Source organism: Pleurodeles waltl, unplaced genomic scaffold, assembly GCF_031143425.1.
Source record: "Pleurodeles waltl isolate 20211129_DDA unplaced genomic scaffold, aPleWal1.hap1.20221129 scaffold_86, whole genome shotgun sequence".
Taxonomy (NCBI): Eukaryota; Metazoa; Chordata; class Amphibia; order Caudata; family Salamandridae; genus Pleurodeles; species Pleurodeles waltl.
In genome coordinates, this window is record NW_027150400.1 from 1,284,310 (window position 1) to 1,297,190 (window position 12,881).

The window sequence follows — 12,881 nt, forward strand, 5'->3', positions numbered from 1 at the left end:
AGCTGTAAAGTGTGAAGAGTTGTGAGTGCATTTGAGGTGCAGTCAATTTCTTTCTTCATGCTGTGCCTGAAAATGGTGTGTCCTTGCATGTCTGCTTTAATTTTCCTGTAATAGGAAATGGGATCCTGAGTAGCCTGCTGACCAGTTCTTGTTTCTATATTGGGTGGTGGTGGACGACCTGTGCCTGCTCCCTGGTGGTCTAGTGGTTAGGATTCAGCGCTTTCACCGCCGCGGCCCGGGTTCGATTCCCGGTCAGGGAACGCGCAGTTCCTTACACTTTTTACTTCTACACTTTCATTTCTTATAGGAAACCTTTCATTTTACACTTTTCATGGATTCAAACACATTAGGAAACCTTTCAATTACAAATGCTTCATTACCACTAGTTCTTCTTTAATTGACTTTTCTCACAATATCACACAGCTTTCTCACAGCTCTTTTTTTCACTCCAAATAACATCTGAAAGCACTCCATCTTGCTGTGATCAGCTGAGAGCTCCAGAGCTCCAGAGCTCTTGCTTGTCCACATAGTGACTGCAAGATGTCTCCAGGGGGCACATTTCCCTGCTGCACCAGGAATACCCTTTGTAAGTGTCAGCGCAGTGTGTATAAGATTGGGGTTGCCTCCTTTCTTAGAACCTGAATTTCACAGCTTTTCTCAATATTTTTACCAGCCTGGAATTAAACGTACAGACGAGGTAGTTCAAAAAACACAGCCAGGTGGCAGCCCTACTAAGGAGGAAGTCCTGCCCCAGGACAGCACAGACCAAACCTTCTGCCTTCTGGCTGGACTTAAAATGTCCCTTTAGCCCCTGCCCCATAAGGCCTCTGACGGCGGGCACCTGCCACAGGTGACTTCGGTCAGAAGGCCACTCCTTACTTCAGGCGCCAGCTGTCCCTTCAGGAGCCTCAGGGGAGGATAGCCTTGGCCGCGCCACACGCTAACCTTCACGGCAAGCGCTCGCATGGATGTCACCTAGGGGTCACCAGGGGTCGCAAGGGGCAAGCCAGATGTCGCAGCGGGCCCCTCCCCCATATGGCCTCTGACAGCGGGCCCCTACCTCAGTTGGCGCCAGTCAGAACGCCACTCCTTCTTTAAGGTGGCAGCTGTCCCTTCAGGAGACCTCAGATAGGATAGCCTGGGCCGAGCCACACACTGACCTTGCTGACCTCGACAGTAGGCACTTACATGGATGTCATTTAGGGTTCTCCAGGGGTTGCATGGGACAAGCCAGGAGTTGCAGCGGGTCCCTGCCCCATAAGGCCTCTGACAGTGGGCCCCTGCCTCAGGTGACTTCAGTCAGAAGGCCACTCCTTCATTAAGGGAGCAGCTGTCTCTCCCGGAGTCCTCAAATAGGATAGCCTTGGCCACGTCACACACTGACCTCAACGGCATGACAATTTCATGGCGATGCAAAACTGCCACTCAGGGCCGGGTTTAGGGAGGTGCGAGCAGTGCGGCCGCACCGGGTGCTGACCAGGATTGGAGTTGCTGACCTCGGGGGGCGCTGTGTTTAGCAATAACTTACGAAACTTGCGATTTAAAAGCTCATGCTGGAAAGTTCCTTGTGTGTCCAAACTACAGAAAGCAAATAAAATGCCAAGATACCTCTTGTGATTACCGTTCCTGCTAGGGAGAGAGTTGGTGGTTTTGTCCAGAGGCAGCTTTGACTAGATATAAAATAGCGTAGAGGGTTCATGTGCCTGACGCAAAGAACAGAACCATATCTAATGTGGACAGCTGTCTGGATAGTCAAGCAGCTATCCAGCTCTTTAAAACAAATCTAATCTATGTGAGAGGGGCTATGGATAGATGAGGGGCACATTTGGCGGGTGGCAGTGAGTGAATCCGAGTAGGTGGTGATGGAGTGAAGGGGGTTGTGGGTGCCAAAAAAGACTGTCTTCCAGCCACCAGGGCTACAGCCGGCCCTGCTGCTAGCAGGCAAAAATCTGAGCTCTCTCTGGCAGGAAGATTAATGAGAAGAGTTGTGTTGCCATTTTGATTGTTGCCTGAAATCTGTAAAGGGAAGGAACTCTGCAGCAGGTTGTATTAAATGTTAAGTTGAGACTAAGCAGAGCGCCCCCCCCCCCCTGAGGTGGGTGCCCCCGTGCATGTGAGCGAGCAGTGCGAGTGCAACAGTTGCAGCATCCTTAAGCCAGCTCTGCCCCCCCGTGTGGGTGGGAAGGAAGTGAGAAATGGAAAAACTCAGACGCTTGGCACAGAGAGGGCGGGTTGGACAGAAGAAGGAGCTGCTCAGCACACACAAAAATATCTCTTCCTACTTAGTATAGTGGAGAGTGGCCCTGCCTGGGACCTGGGAGACTGGGGTTCAATTCCCCAACTGGGAAACTGCCTCTTCTTTTAAAGGCTTAAACCTACATTTTCAGAGCACCAGCAATCAATATTTACTTCAAATACCGTTTACAATCTCACACTCATACTACAGAGTACGCCCATTTTTCTTTCATCCACACACCTCCTCCAAATCGAAACATTTATTCATGCCATCAAGTACCTTTCAAAATCTAGCACCCACAATTTGGACCTAAGACTCTTTTTTACAACCATTTCTCCCTTTTCATTTAAACTTCCTGCCTACTTCCTTGAAAAAGGAAAGGTGGAATCAAGGATTTTTCATGAGATAAAAAGGAAAGTACTGCATGATAAAAAAAATGCATTTAAGCTATTTTGTTTTCTCACACTAAGTAAATGAAATGTTGGGGCACACTCTGAAGGAGGAATTGTTTTAGAGGAAGGTGAAACCTTTTATCTTTAGATAAAGTGTAAAGTTGTATAATTTACAGACACACTGAGAAAGGAAAACAAGCAGTGACCCGGATGTGCCCACCCACTAATCTCATCAGAGCTTTTCTAGTTCCGAGGTTCTTCCATGACTATCGACAGCAGGTCATGTGTTACACTGCATTGTGGGACTCGTAGTTCTATACACAGCATTGTAAAAGAGGAGTGCAGGTCCCAGCACCTTAAGTAAAAGCCTGCACATGTAGAGCTGGAGATGCCTGCGTTGACCTGGGAAAGCTAAGAGCTGCCCTCCTATCGGGGCTCTGAGAAGAAGCACTGATCGTCCCTTTAATTGTACTTCTGAATTTTCCTGCTAGTTAAGTGTGTAAGTGCTATTACTGCTGAAGGATGGGATGTCTTATGAGGGTGTGCTAGGTCTTGGAGAGCTGTAAAGTGTGAAGAGTTGTGAGTGCATTTGAGGTGCAGTCAATTTCTTTCTTCATGCTGTGCCTGAAAATGGTGTGTCCTTGCATGTCTGCTTTAATTTTCCTGTAATAGGAAATGGGATCCTGAGTAGCCTGCTGACCAGTTCTTGTTTCTATATTGGGTGGTGGTGGACAACCTGTGCCTGCTCCCTGGTGGTCTAGTGTTTAGGATTCGGCGCTCTCACCGCCGCGGCCTGGGTTCGATTCCCGGTCAGGGAACGCGAAGTTCCTTACACTTTTTACTTCTACACTTACATTTCTTATAGGAAACCTTTCATTTTACACTTTTCATGGATTCAAACACATTAGGAAACCTTTCAATTACAAATGCTTCATTACCACTAGTTCTTCTTTAATTGACTTTTCTCACAATATCACACAGCTTTCTCACAGCTCTTTTTTTCACTCCAAATAACATCTGAAAGCACTCCATCTTGCTGTGATCAGCTGAGAGCTCCAGAGCTCCAGAGCTCTTGCTTGTCCACATAGTGACTGCAAGATGTCTCCAGGGGGCACATTTCCCTGCTGCACCAGGAATACCCTTTGTAAGTGTCAGCGCAGTGTGTATAAGATTGGGGTTGCCTCCTTTCTTAGAACCTGAATTTCACAGCTTTTCTCAATATTTTTACCAGCCTGGAATTAAACGTACAGACGAGGTGGTTCAAAAAACACAGCCAGGTGGCAGCCCTACTAAGGAGGAAGTCCTGCCCCAGGACAGCACAGACCAAACCTTCTGCCTTCTGGCTGGACTTAAAATGTCCCTTTAGCCCCTGCCCCATAAGGCCTCTGACGGCGGGCACCTGCCTCAGGTGACTTCGGTCAGAAGGCCACTCCTTACTTCAGGCGCCAGCTGTCCCTTCAGGAGCCTCAGGGGAGGATAGCCTTGGCCGTGCCACACGCTGACCTTGACGGCAAGCGCTCGCATGGATGTCACCTAGGGGTCACCAGGGGTCGCAAGGGGCAAGCCAGATGTCGCAGCGGGCCCCTCCCCCATATGGCCTCTGACAGCGGGCCCCTACCTCAGTTGGCGCCAGTCAGAACGCCACTCCTTCTTTAAGGTGGCAGCTGTCCCTTCAGGAGACCTCAGATAGGATAGCCTGGGCCGAGCCACACACTGACCTTGCTGACCTCGACAGTAGGCACTTACATGGATGTCATTTAGGGTTCTCCAGGGGTTGCATGGGGCAAGCCAGGAGTTGCAGCGGGTCCCTGCCCCATAAGGCCTCTGACAGTGGGCCCCTGCCTCAGGTGACTTCAGTCAGAAGGCCACTCCTTCATTAAGGGAGCAGCTGTCTCTCCCGGAGTCCTCAAATAGGATAGCCTTGGCCACATCACACACTGACCTCAACGGCATGACAATTTCATGGCGATGCAAAACTGCCACTCAGGGCCGGGTTTAGGGAGGTGCGAGCAGTGCGGCCGCACCGGGTGCTGACCAGGATTGGAGTTGCTGACCTCGGGGGGCGCTGTGTTTAGCAATAACTTACGAAACTTGCGATTTAAAAGCTCATGCTGGAAAGTTCCTTGGGTGTCCAAACTACAGAAAGCAAATAAAATGCCAAGATACCTCTTGTGATTACCGTTCCTGCTAGGGAGAGAGTTGGTGGTTTTGTCCAGAGGCAGCTTTGACTAGATATAAAATAGCGTAGAGGGTTCATGTGCCTGACGCAAAGAACAGAACCATATCTAATGTGGAGAGCTGTCTGGATAGTCAAGCAGCTATCCAGCTCTTTAAAACAAATCTAATCTATGTGAGAGGGGCTATGGATAGATGAGGGGCACATTTGGCAGGTGGCAGTGAGTGAATCCGAGTAGGTGGTGATGGAGTGAAGGGGGTTGGGGGGTGCCAAAAAAGACTGTCTTCCAGCCACCAGGGCTACAGCCGGCCCTGCTGCTAGCAGGCAAAAATCTGGGCTCTCTCTGGCAGGAAGATTAATGAGAAGAGTTGTGTTGCCATTTTGATTGTTGCCTGAAATCTGTAAAGGGAAGGAACTCTGCAGCAGGTTGTATTAAATGTTAAGTTGAGACTAAGCAGAGCGCCCCCCCCCCCCTGAGGTGGGTGCCCCCGTGCATGTGAGCGAGCAGTGCGAGTGCAACAGTTGCAGCATCCTTAAGCCAGCTCTGCCCCCCCGTGTGGGTGGGAAGGAAGTGAGAAATGGAAAAACTCAGACGCTTGGCACAGAGAGGGCGGGTTGGACAGAAGAAGGAGCTGCTCAGCACACACAAAAATATCTCTTCCTACTTAGTATAGTGGAGAGTGGCCCTGCCTGGGACCTGGGAGACTGGGGTTCAATTCCCCAACTGGGAAACTGCCTCTTCTTTTAAAGGCTTAAACCTACATTTTCAGAGCACCAGCAATCAATATTTACTTCAAATACCGTTTACAATCTCACACTCATACTACAGAGTACGCCCATTTTTCTTTCATCCACACACCTCCTCCAAATCGAAACATTTATTCATGCCATCAAGTACCTTTCAAAATCTAGCACCCACAATTTGGACCTAAGACTCTTTTTCACAACCATTTCTCCCTTTTCATTTAAACTTCCTGCCTACTTCCTTGAAAAAGGAAAGGTGGAATCAAGGATTTTTCATGAGATAAAAAGGAAAGTACTGCATGATAAAAAAAATGCATTTAAGCTATTTTGTTTTCTCACACTAAGTAAATGAAATGTTGGGGCACACTCTGAAGGAGGAATTGTTTTATAGGAAGGTGAAACCTTTTATCTTTAGATAAAGTGTAAAGTTGTATAATTTACAGACACACTGAGAAAGGAAAACAAGCAGTGACCCGGACGTGCCCACCCACTAATCTCATCAGAGCTTTTCTAGTTCCGAGGTTCTTCCATGACTATCGACAGCAGGTCATGTGTTACACTGCATTGTGGGACTCGTAGTTCTATACACAGCATTGTAAAAGAGGAGTGCAGGTCCCAGCACCTTAAGTAAAAGCCTGCACATGTAGAGCTGGAGATGCCTGCGTTGACCTGGGAAAGCTAAGAGCTGCCCTCCTATCGGGGCTCTGAGAAGAAGCACTGATCGTCCCTTTAATTGTACTTCTGAATTTTCCTGCTAGTTAAGTGTGTAAGTGCTATTACTGCTGAAGGATGGGATGTCTTATGAGCGTGTGCTAGGTCTTGGAGAGCTGTAAAGTGTGAAGAGTTGTGAGTGCATTTGAGGTGCAGTCAATTTCTTTCTTCATGCTGTGCCTGAAAATGGTGTGTCCTTGCATGTCTGCTTTAATTTTCCTGTAATAGGAAATGGGATCCTGAGTAGCCTGCTGACCAGTTCTTGTTTCTATATTGGGTGGTGGTGGACAACCTGTGCCTGCTCCCTGGTGGTCTAGTGGTTAGGATTCGGCGCTCTCACCGCCGTGGCCTGGGTTCGATTCCCGGTCAGGGAACGCGCAGTTCCTTACACTTTTTACTTCTACACTTACATTTCTTATAGGAAACCATTCATTTGACACTTTTCATGGATTCAAACACATTAGGAAACCTTTCAATTACAAATGCTTCATTACCACTACTTCTTCTTTAATTGACTTTTCTCACAATATCACACAGCTTTCTCACAGCTCTTTTTTTCACTCCAAATAACATCTGAAAGCACTCCATCTTGCTGTGATCAGCTGAGAGCTCCAGAGCTCCAGAGCTCTTGCTTGTCCACATAGTGACTGCAAGATGTCTCCAGGGGGCACATTTCCCTGCTGCACCAGGAATACCCTTTGTAAGTGTCAGCGCAGTGTGTATAAGATTGGGGTTGCCTCCTTTCTTAGAACCTGAATTTCACAGCTTTTCTCAATATTTTTACCAGCCTGGAATTAAACGTACAGACGAGGTAGTTCAAAAAACACAGCCAGGTGGCAGCCCTACTAAGGAGGAAGTCCAGCCCCAGGACAGCACAGACCAAACCTTCTGCCTTCTGGCTGGACTTAAAATGTCCCTTTAGCCCCTGCCCCATAAGGCCTCTGACGGCGGGCACCTGCCTTAGGTGACTTCGGTCAGAAGGCCACTCCTTACTTCAGGCGCCAGCTGTCCCTTCAGGAGCCTCAGGGGAGGATAGCCTTGGCCGCGCCACACGCTAACCTTCACGGCAAGCGCTCGCATGGATGTCACCTAGGGGTCACCAGGGGTCGCAAGGGGCAAGCCAGATGTCGCAGCGGGCCCCTCCCCCATATGGCCTCTGACAGCGGGCCCCTACCTCAGTTGGCGCCAGTCAGAACGCCACTCCTTCTTTAAGGTGGCAGCTGTCCCTTCAGGAGACCTCAGATAGGATAGCCTGGGCCGAGCCACACACTGACCTTGCTGACCTCGACAGTAGGCACTTACATGGATGTCATTTAGGGTTCTCCAGGGGTTGCATGGGGCAAGCCAGGAGTTGCAGCGGGTCCCTGCCCCATAAGGCCTCTGACAGTGGGCCCCTGCCTCAGGTGACTTCAGTCAGAAGGCCACTCCTTCATTAAGGGAGCAGCTGTCTCTCCCGGAGTCCTCAAATAGGATAGCCTTGGCCACGTCACACACTGACCTCAACGGCATGACAATTTCATGGCGATGCAAAACTGCCACTCAGGGCCGGGTTTAGGGAGGTGCGAGCAGTGCGGCCGCACCGGGTGCTGACCAGGATTGGAGTTGCTGACCTCGGGGGGCGCTGTGTTTAGCAATAACTTACGAAACTTGCGATTTAAAAGCTCATGCTGGAAAGTTCCTTGTGTGTCCAAACTACAGAAAGCAAATAAAATGCCAAGATACCTCTTGTGATTACCGTTCCTGCTAGGGAGAGAGTTGGTGGTTTTGTCCAGAGGCAGCTTTGACTAGATATAAAATAGCGTAGAGGGTTCATGTGCCTGACGCAAAGAACAGAACCATATCTAATGTGGACAGCTGTCTGGATAGTCAAGCAGCTATCCAGCTCTTTAAAACAAATCTAATCTATGTGAGAGGGGCTATGGATAGATGAGGGGCACATTTGGCAGGTGGCAGTGAGTGAATCCGAGTAGGTGGTGATGGAGTGAAGGGGGTTGGGGGGGTGCCAAAAAAGACTGTCTTCCAGCCACCAGGGCTACAGCCGGCCCTGCTGCTAGCAGGCAAAAATCTGGGCTCTCTCTGGCAGGAAGATTAGTGAGAAGAGTTGTGTTGCCATTTTGATTGTTGCCTGAAATCTGTAAAGGGAAGGAACTCTGCAGCAGGTTGTATTAAATGTTAAGTTGAGACTAAGCAGAGCGCCCCCCCCCCCCCTGAGGTGGGTGCCCCCGTGCATGTGAGCGAGCAGTGCGAGTGCAACAGTTGCAGCATCATTAAGCCAGCTCTGCCCCCCCGTGTGGGTGGGAAGGAAGTGAGAAATGGAAAAACTCAGACGCTTGGCACAGAGAGGGCGGGTTGGACAGAAGAAGGAGCTGCTCAGCACACACAAAAATATCTCTTCCTACTTAGTATAGTGGAGAGTGTCCCTGCCTGGGAGACTGGGGTTCAATTCCCCCACTTGGAAACTGCCTCTTCTTTTAAAGGCTTAAACCTACATTTTCAGAGCACCAGCAATCAATATTTACTTCAAATACCGTTTACAATCTCACACTCATACTACAGAGTACGCCCATTTTTCTTTCATCCACACACCTCCTCCAAATCGAAACATTTATTCATGCCATCAAGTACCTTTCAAAATCTAGCACCCACAATTTGGACCTAAGACTCTTTTTCACAACCATTTCTCCCTTTTCATTTAAACTTCGTGCCTACTTCCTTGAAAAAGGAAAGGTGGAATCAAGGATTTTTCATGAGATAAAAAGGAAAGTACTGCATGATAAAAAAAATGCATTTAAGCTATTTTGTTTTCTCACACTAAGTAAATGAAATGTTGGGGCACACTCTGAAGGAGGAATTGTTTTATAGGAAGGTGAAACCTTTTATCTTTAGATAAAGTGTAAAGTTGTATAATTTACAGACACACTGAGAAAGGAAAACAAGCAGTGACCCGGACGTGCCCACCCACTAATCTCATCAGAGCTTTTCTAGTTCCGAGGTTCTTCCATGACTATCGACAGCAGGTCATGTGTTACACTGCATTGTGGGACTCGTAGTTCTATACACAGCATTGTAAAAGAGGAGTGAAGGTCCCAGCACCTTAAGTAAAAGCCTGCACATGTAGAGCTGGAGATGCCTGCGTTGACCTGGGAAAGCTAAGAGCTGCCCTCCTATCGGGGCTCTGAGAAGAAGCACTGATCGTCCCTTTAATTGTACTTCTGAATTTTCCTGCTAGTTAAGTGTGTAAGTGCTATTACTGCTGAAGGATGGGATGTCTTATGAGGGTGTGCTAGGTCTTGGAGAGCTGTAAAGTGTGAAGAGTTGTGAGTGCATTTGAGGTGCAGTCAATTTCTTTCTTCATGCTGTGCCTGAAAATGGTGTGTCCTTGCATGTCTGCTTTAATTTTCCTGTAATAGGAAATGGGATCCTGAGTAGCCTGCTGACCAGTTCTTGTTTCTATATTGGGTGGTGGTGGACGACCTGTGCCTGCTCCCTGGTGGTCTAGTGGTTAGGATTCAGCGCTCTCACCACCGCGGCCCGGGTTCGATTCCCGGTCAGGGAACGCGCAGTTCCTTACACTTTTTACTTCTACACTTTCATTTCTTATAGGAAACCTTTCATTTTACACTTTTCATGGATTCAAACACATTAGGAAACCTTTCAATTACAAATGCTTCATTACCACTAGTTCTTCTTTAATTGACTTTTCTCACAATATCACACAGCTTTCTCACAGCTCTTTTTTTCACTCCAAATAACATCTGAAAGCACTCCATCTTGCTGTGATCAGCTGAGAGCTCCAGAGCTCCAGAGCTCTTGCTTGTCCACATAGTGACTGCAAGATGTCTCCAGGGGGCACATTTCCCTGCTGCACCAGGAATACCCTTTGTAAGTGTCAGCGCAGTGTGTATAAGATTGGGGTTGCCTCCTTTCTTAGAACCTGAATTTCACAGCTTTTCTCAATATTTTTACCAGCCTGGAATTAAACGTACAGACGAGGTAGTTCAAAAAACACAGCCAGGTGGCAGCCCTACTAAGGAGGAAGTCCTGCCCCAGGACAGCACAGACCAAACCTTCTGCCTTCTGGCTGGACTTAAAATGTCCCTTTAGCCCCTGCCCCATAAGGCCTCTGACGGCGGGCACCTGCCTCAGGTGACTTCGGTCAGAAGGCCACTCCTTACTTCAGGCGCCAGCTGTCCCTTCAGGAGCCTCAGGGGAGGATAGCCTTGGCCGCGCCACACGCTGACCTTGACGGCAAGCGCTCGCATGGATGTCACCTAGGGGTCACCAGGGGTCGCAAGGGGCAAGCCAGATGTCGCAGCGGGCCCCTCCCCCATATGGCCTCTGACAGCGGGCCCCTACCTCAGTTGGCGCCAGTCAGAACGCCACTCCTTCTTTAAGGTGGCAGCTGTCACTTCAGGAGACCTCAGATAGGATAGCCTGGGCCGAGCCACACACTGACCTTGCTGACCTCGACAGTAGGCACTTACATGGATGTCATTTAGGGTTCTCCAGGGGTTGCATGGGGCAAGCCAGGAGTTGCAGCGGGTCCCTGCCCCATAAGGCCTCTGACAGTGGGCCCCTGCCTCAGGTGACTTCAGTCAGAAGGCCACTCCTTCATTAAGGGAGCAGCTGTCTCTCCCGGAGTCCTCAAATAGGATAGCCTTGGCCACGTCACACACAGACCTCAACGGCATGACAATTTCATGGCGATGCAAAACTGCCACTCAGGGCCGGGTTTAGGGAGGTGCGAGCAGTGCGGCCGCACCGGGTGCTGACCAGGATTGGAGTTGCTGACCTCGGGGGGCGCTGTGTTTAGCAATAACTTACGAAACTTGCGATTTAAAAGCTCATGCTGGAAAGTTCCTTGTGTGTCCAAACTACAGAAAGCAAATAAAATGCCAAGATACCTCTTGTGATTACCGTTCCTGCTAGGGAGAGAGTTGGTGGTTTTGTCCAGAGGCAGCTTTGACTAGATATAAAATAGCGTAGAGGGTTCATGTGCCTGACGCAAAGAACAGAACCATATCTAATGTGGAGAGCTGTCTGGATAGTCAAGCAGCTATCCAGCTCTTTAAAACAAATCTAATCTATGTGAGAGGGGCTATGGATAGATGAGGGGCACATTTGGCGGGTGGCAGTGAGTGAATCCGAGTAGGTGGTGATGGAGTGAAGGGGGTTGGGGGGTGCCAAAAAAGACTGTCTTCCAGCCACCAGGGCTACAGCCGGCCCTGCTGCTAGCAGGCAAAAATCTGGGCTCTCTCTGGCAGGAAGATTAATGAGAAGAGTTGTGTTGCCATTTTGATTGTTGCCTGAAATCTGTAAAGGGAAGGAACTCTGCAGCAGGTTGTATTAAATGTTAAGTTGAGACTAAGCAGAGCGCCCCCCCCCCCCCCTGAGGTGGGTGCCCCCGTGCATGTGAGCGAGCAGTGCGAGTGCAACAGTTGCAGCATCCTTAAGCCAGCTCTGCCCCCCCGTGTGGGTGGGAAGGAAGTGAGAAATGGAAAAACTCAGACGCTTGGCACAGAGAGGGCGGGTTGGACAGAAGAAGGAGCTGCTCAGCACACACAAAAATATCTCTTCCTACTTAGTATAGTGGAGAGTGTCCCTGCCTGGGAGACTGGGGTTCAATTCCCCCACTTGAAAACTGCCTCTTCTTTTAAAGGCTTAAACCTACATTTTCAGAGCACCAGCAATCAATATTTACTTCAAATACCGTTTACAATCTCACACTCATACTACAGAGTACGCCCATTTTTCTTTCATCCACACACCTCCTCCAAATCGAAACATTTATTCATGCCATCAAGTACCTTTCAAAATCTAGCACCCACAATTTGGACCTAAGACTCTTTTTCACAACCATTTCTCCCTTTTCATTTAAACTTCGTGCCTACTTCCTTGAAAAAGGAAAGGTGGAATCAAGGATTTTTCATGAGATAAAAAGGAAAGTACTGCATGATAAAAAAAATGCATTTAAGCTATTTTGTTTTCTCACACTAAGTAAATGAAATGTTGGGGCACACTCTGAAGGAGGAATTGTTTTATAGGAAGGTGAAACCTTTTATCTTTAGATAAAGTGTAAAGTTGTATAATTTACAGACACACTGAGAAAGGAAAACAAGCAGTGACCCGGACGTGCCCACCCACTAATCTCATCAGAGCTTTTCTAGTTCCGAGGTTCTTCCATGACTATCGACAGCAGGTCATGTGTTACACTGCATTGTGGGACTCGTAGTTCTATACACAGCATTGTAAAAGAGGAGTGAAGGTCCCAGCACCTTAAGTAAAAGCCTGCACATGTAGAGCTGGAGATGCCTGCGTTGACCTGGGAAAGCTAAGAGCTGCCCTCCTATCGGGGCTCTGAGAAGAAGCACTGATCGTCCCTTTAATTGTACTTCTGAATTTTCCTGCTAGTTAAGTGTGTAAGTGCTATTACTGCTGAAGGATGGGATGTCTTATGAGGGTGTGCTAGGTCTTGGAGAGCTGTAAAGTGTGAAGAGTTGTGAGTGCATTTGAGGTGCAGTCAATTTCTTTCTTCATGCTGTGCCTGAAAATGGTGTGTCCTTGCATGTCTGCTTTAATTTTCCTGTAATAGGAAATGGGATCCTGAGTAGCCTGCTGACCA

At 48.6% G+C, this 12,881-nt stretch overlaps 4 non-coding genes across 4 annotated transcripts; all 4 read left to right on the forward strand.

The window, feature by feature from the left end:
• The first annotated feature begins 188 nt into the window (after positions 1 to 188).
• Positions 189 to 260, forward strand: TRNAE-UUC (transfer RNA glutamic acid (anticodon UUC)). Its single transcript has one exon. It is a non-coding gene; the product is annotated as a tRNA-Glu (tRNA).
• A 3,114-nt stretch (positions 261 to 3,374) lies between these two features.
• On the forward strand, positions 3,375 to 3,446 carry TRNAE-CUC (transfer RNA glutamic acid (anticodon CUC)). Its single transcript has one exon. It is a non-coding gene; the product is annotated as a tRNA-Glu (tRNA).
• Positions 3,447 to 6,561: 3,115 nt separating this feature from the next.
• Positions 6,562 to 6,633, forward strand: TRNAE-CUC (transfer RNA glutamic acid (anticodon CUC)). Its single transcript has one exon. It is a non-coding gene; the product is annotated as a tRNA-Glu (tRNA).
• A 3,110-nt stretch (positions 6,634 to 9,743) lies between these two features.
• TRNAE-CUC (transfer RNA glutamic acid (anticodon CUC)) lies at positions 9,744 to 9,815 on the forward strand. The gene has a single exon. It is a non-coding gene; the product is annotated as a tRNA-Glu (tRNA).
• Positions 9,816 to 12,881: the final 3,066 nt, after the last annotated feature.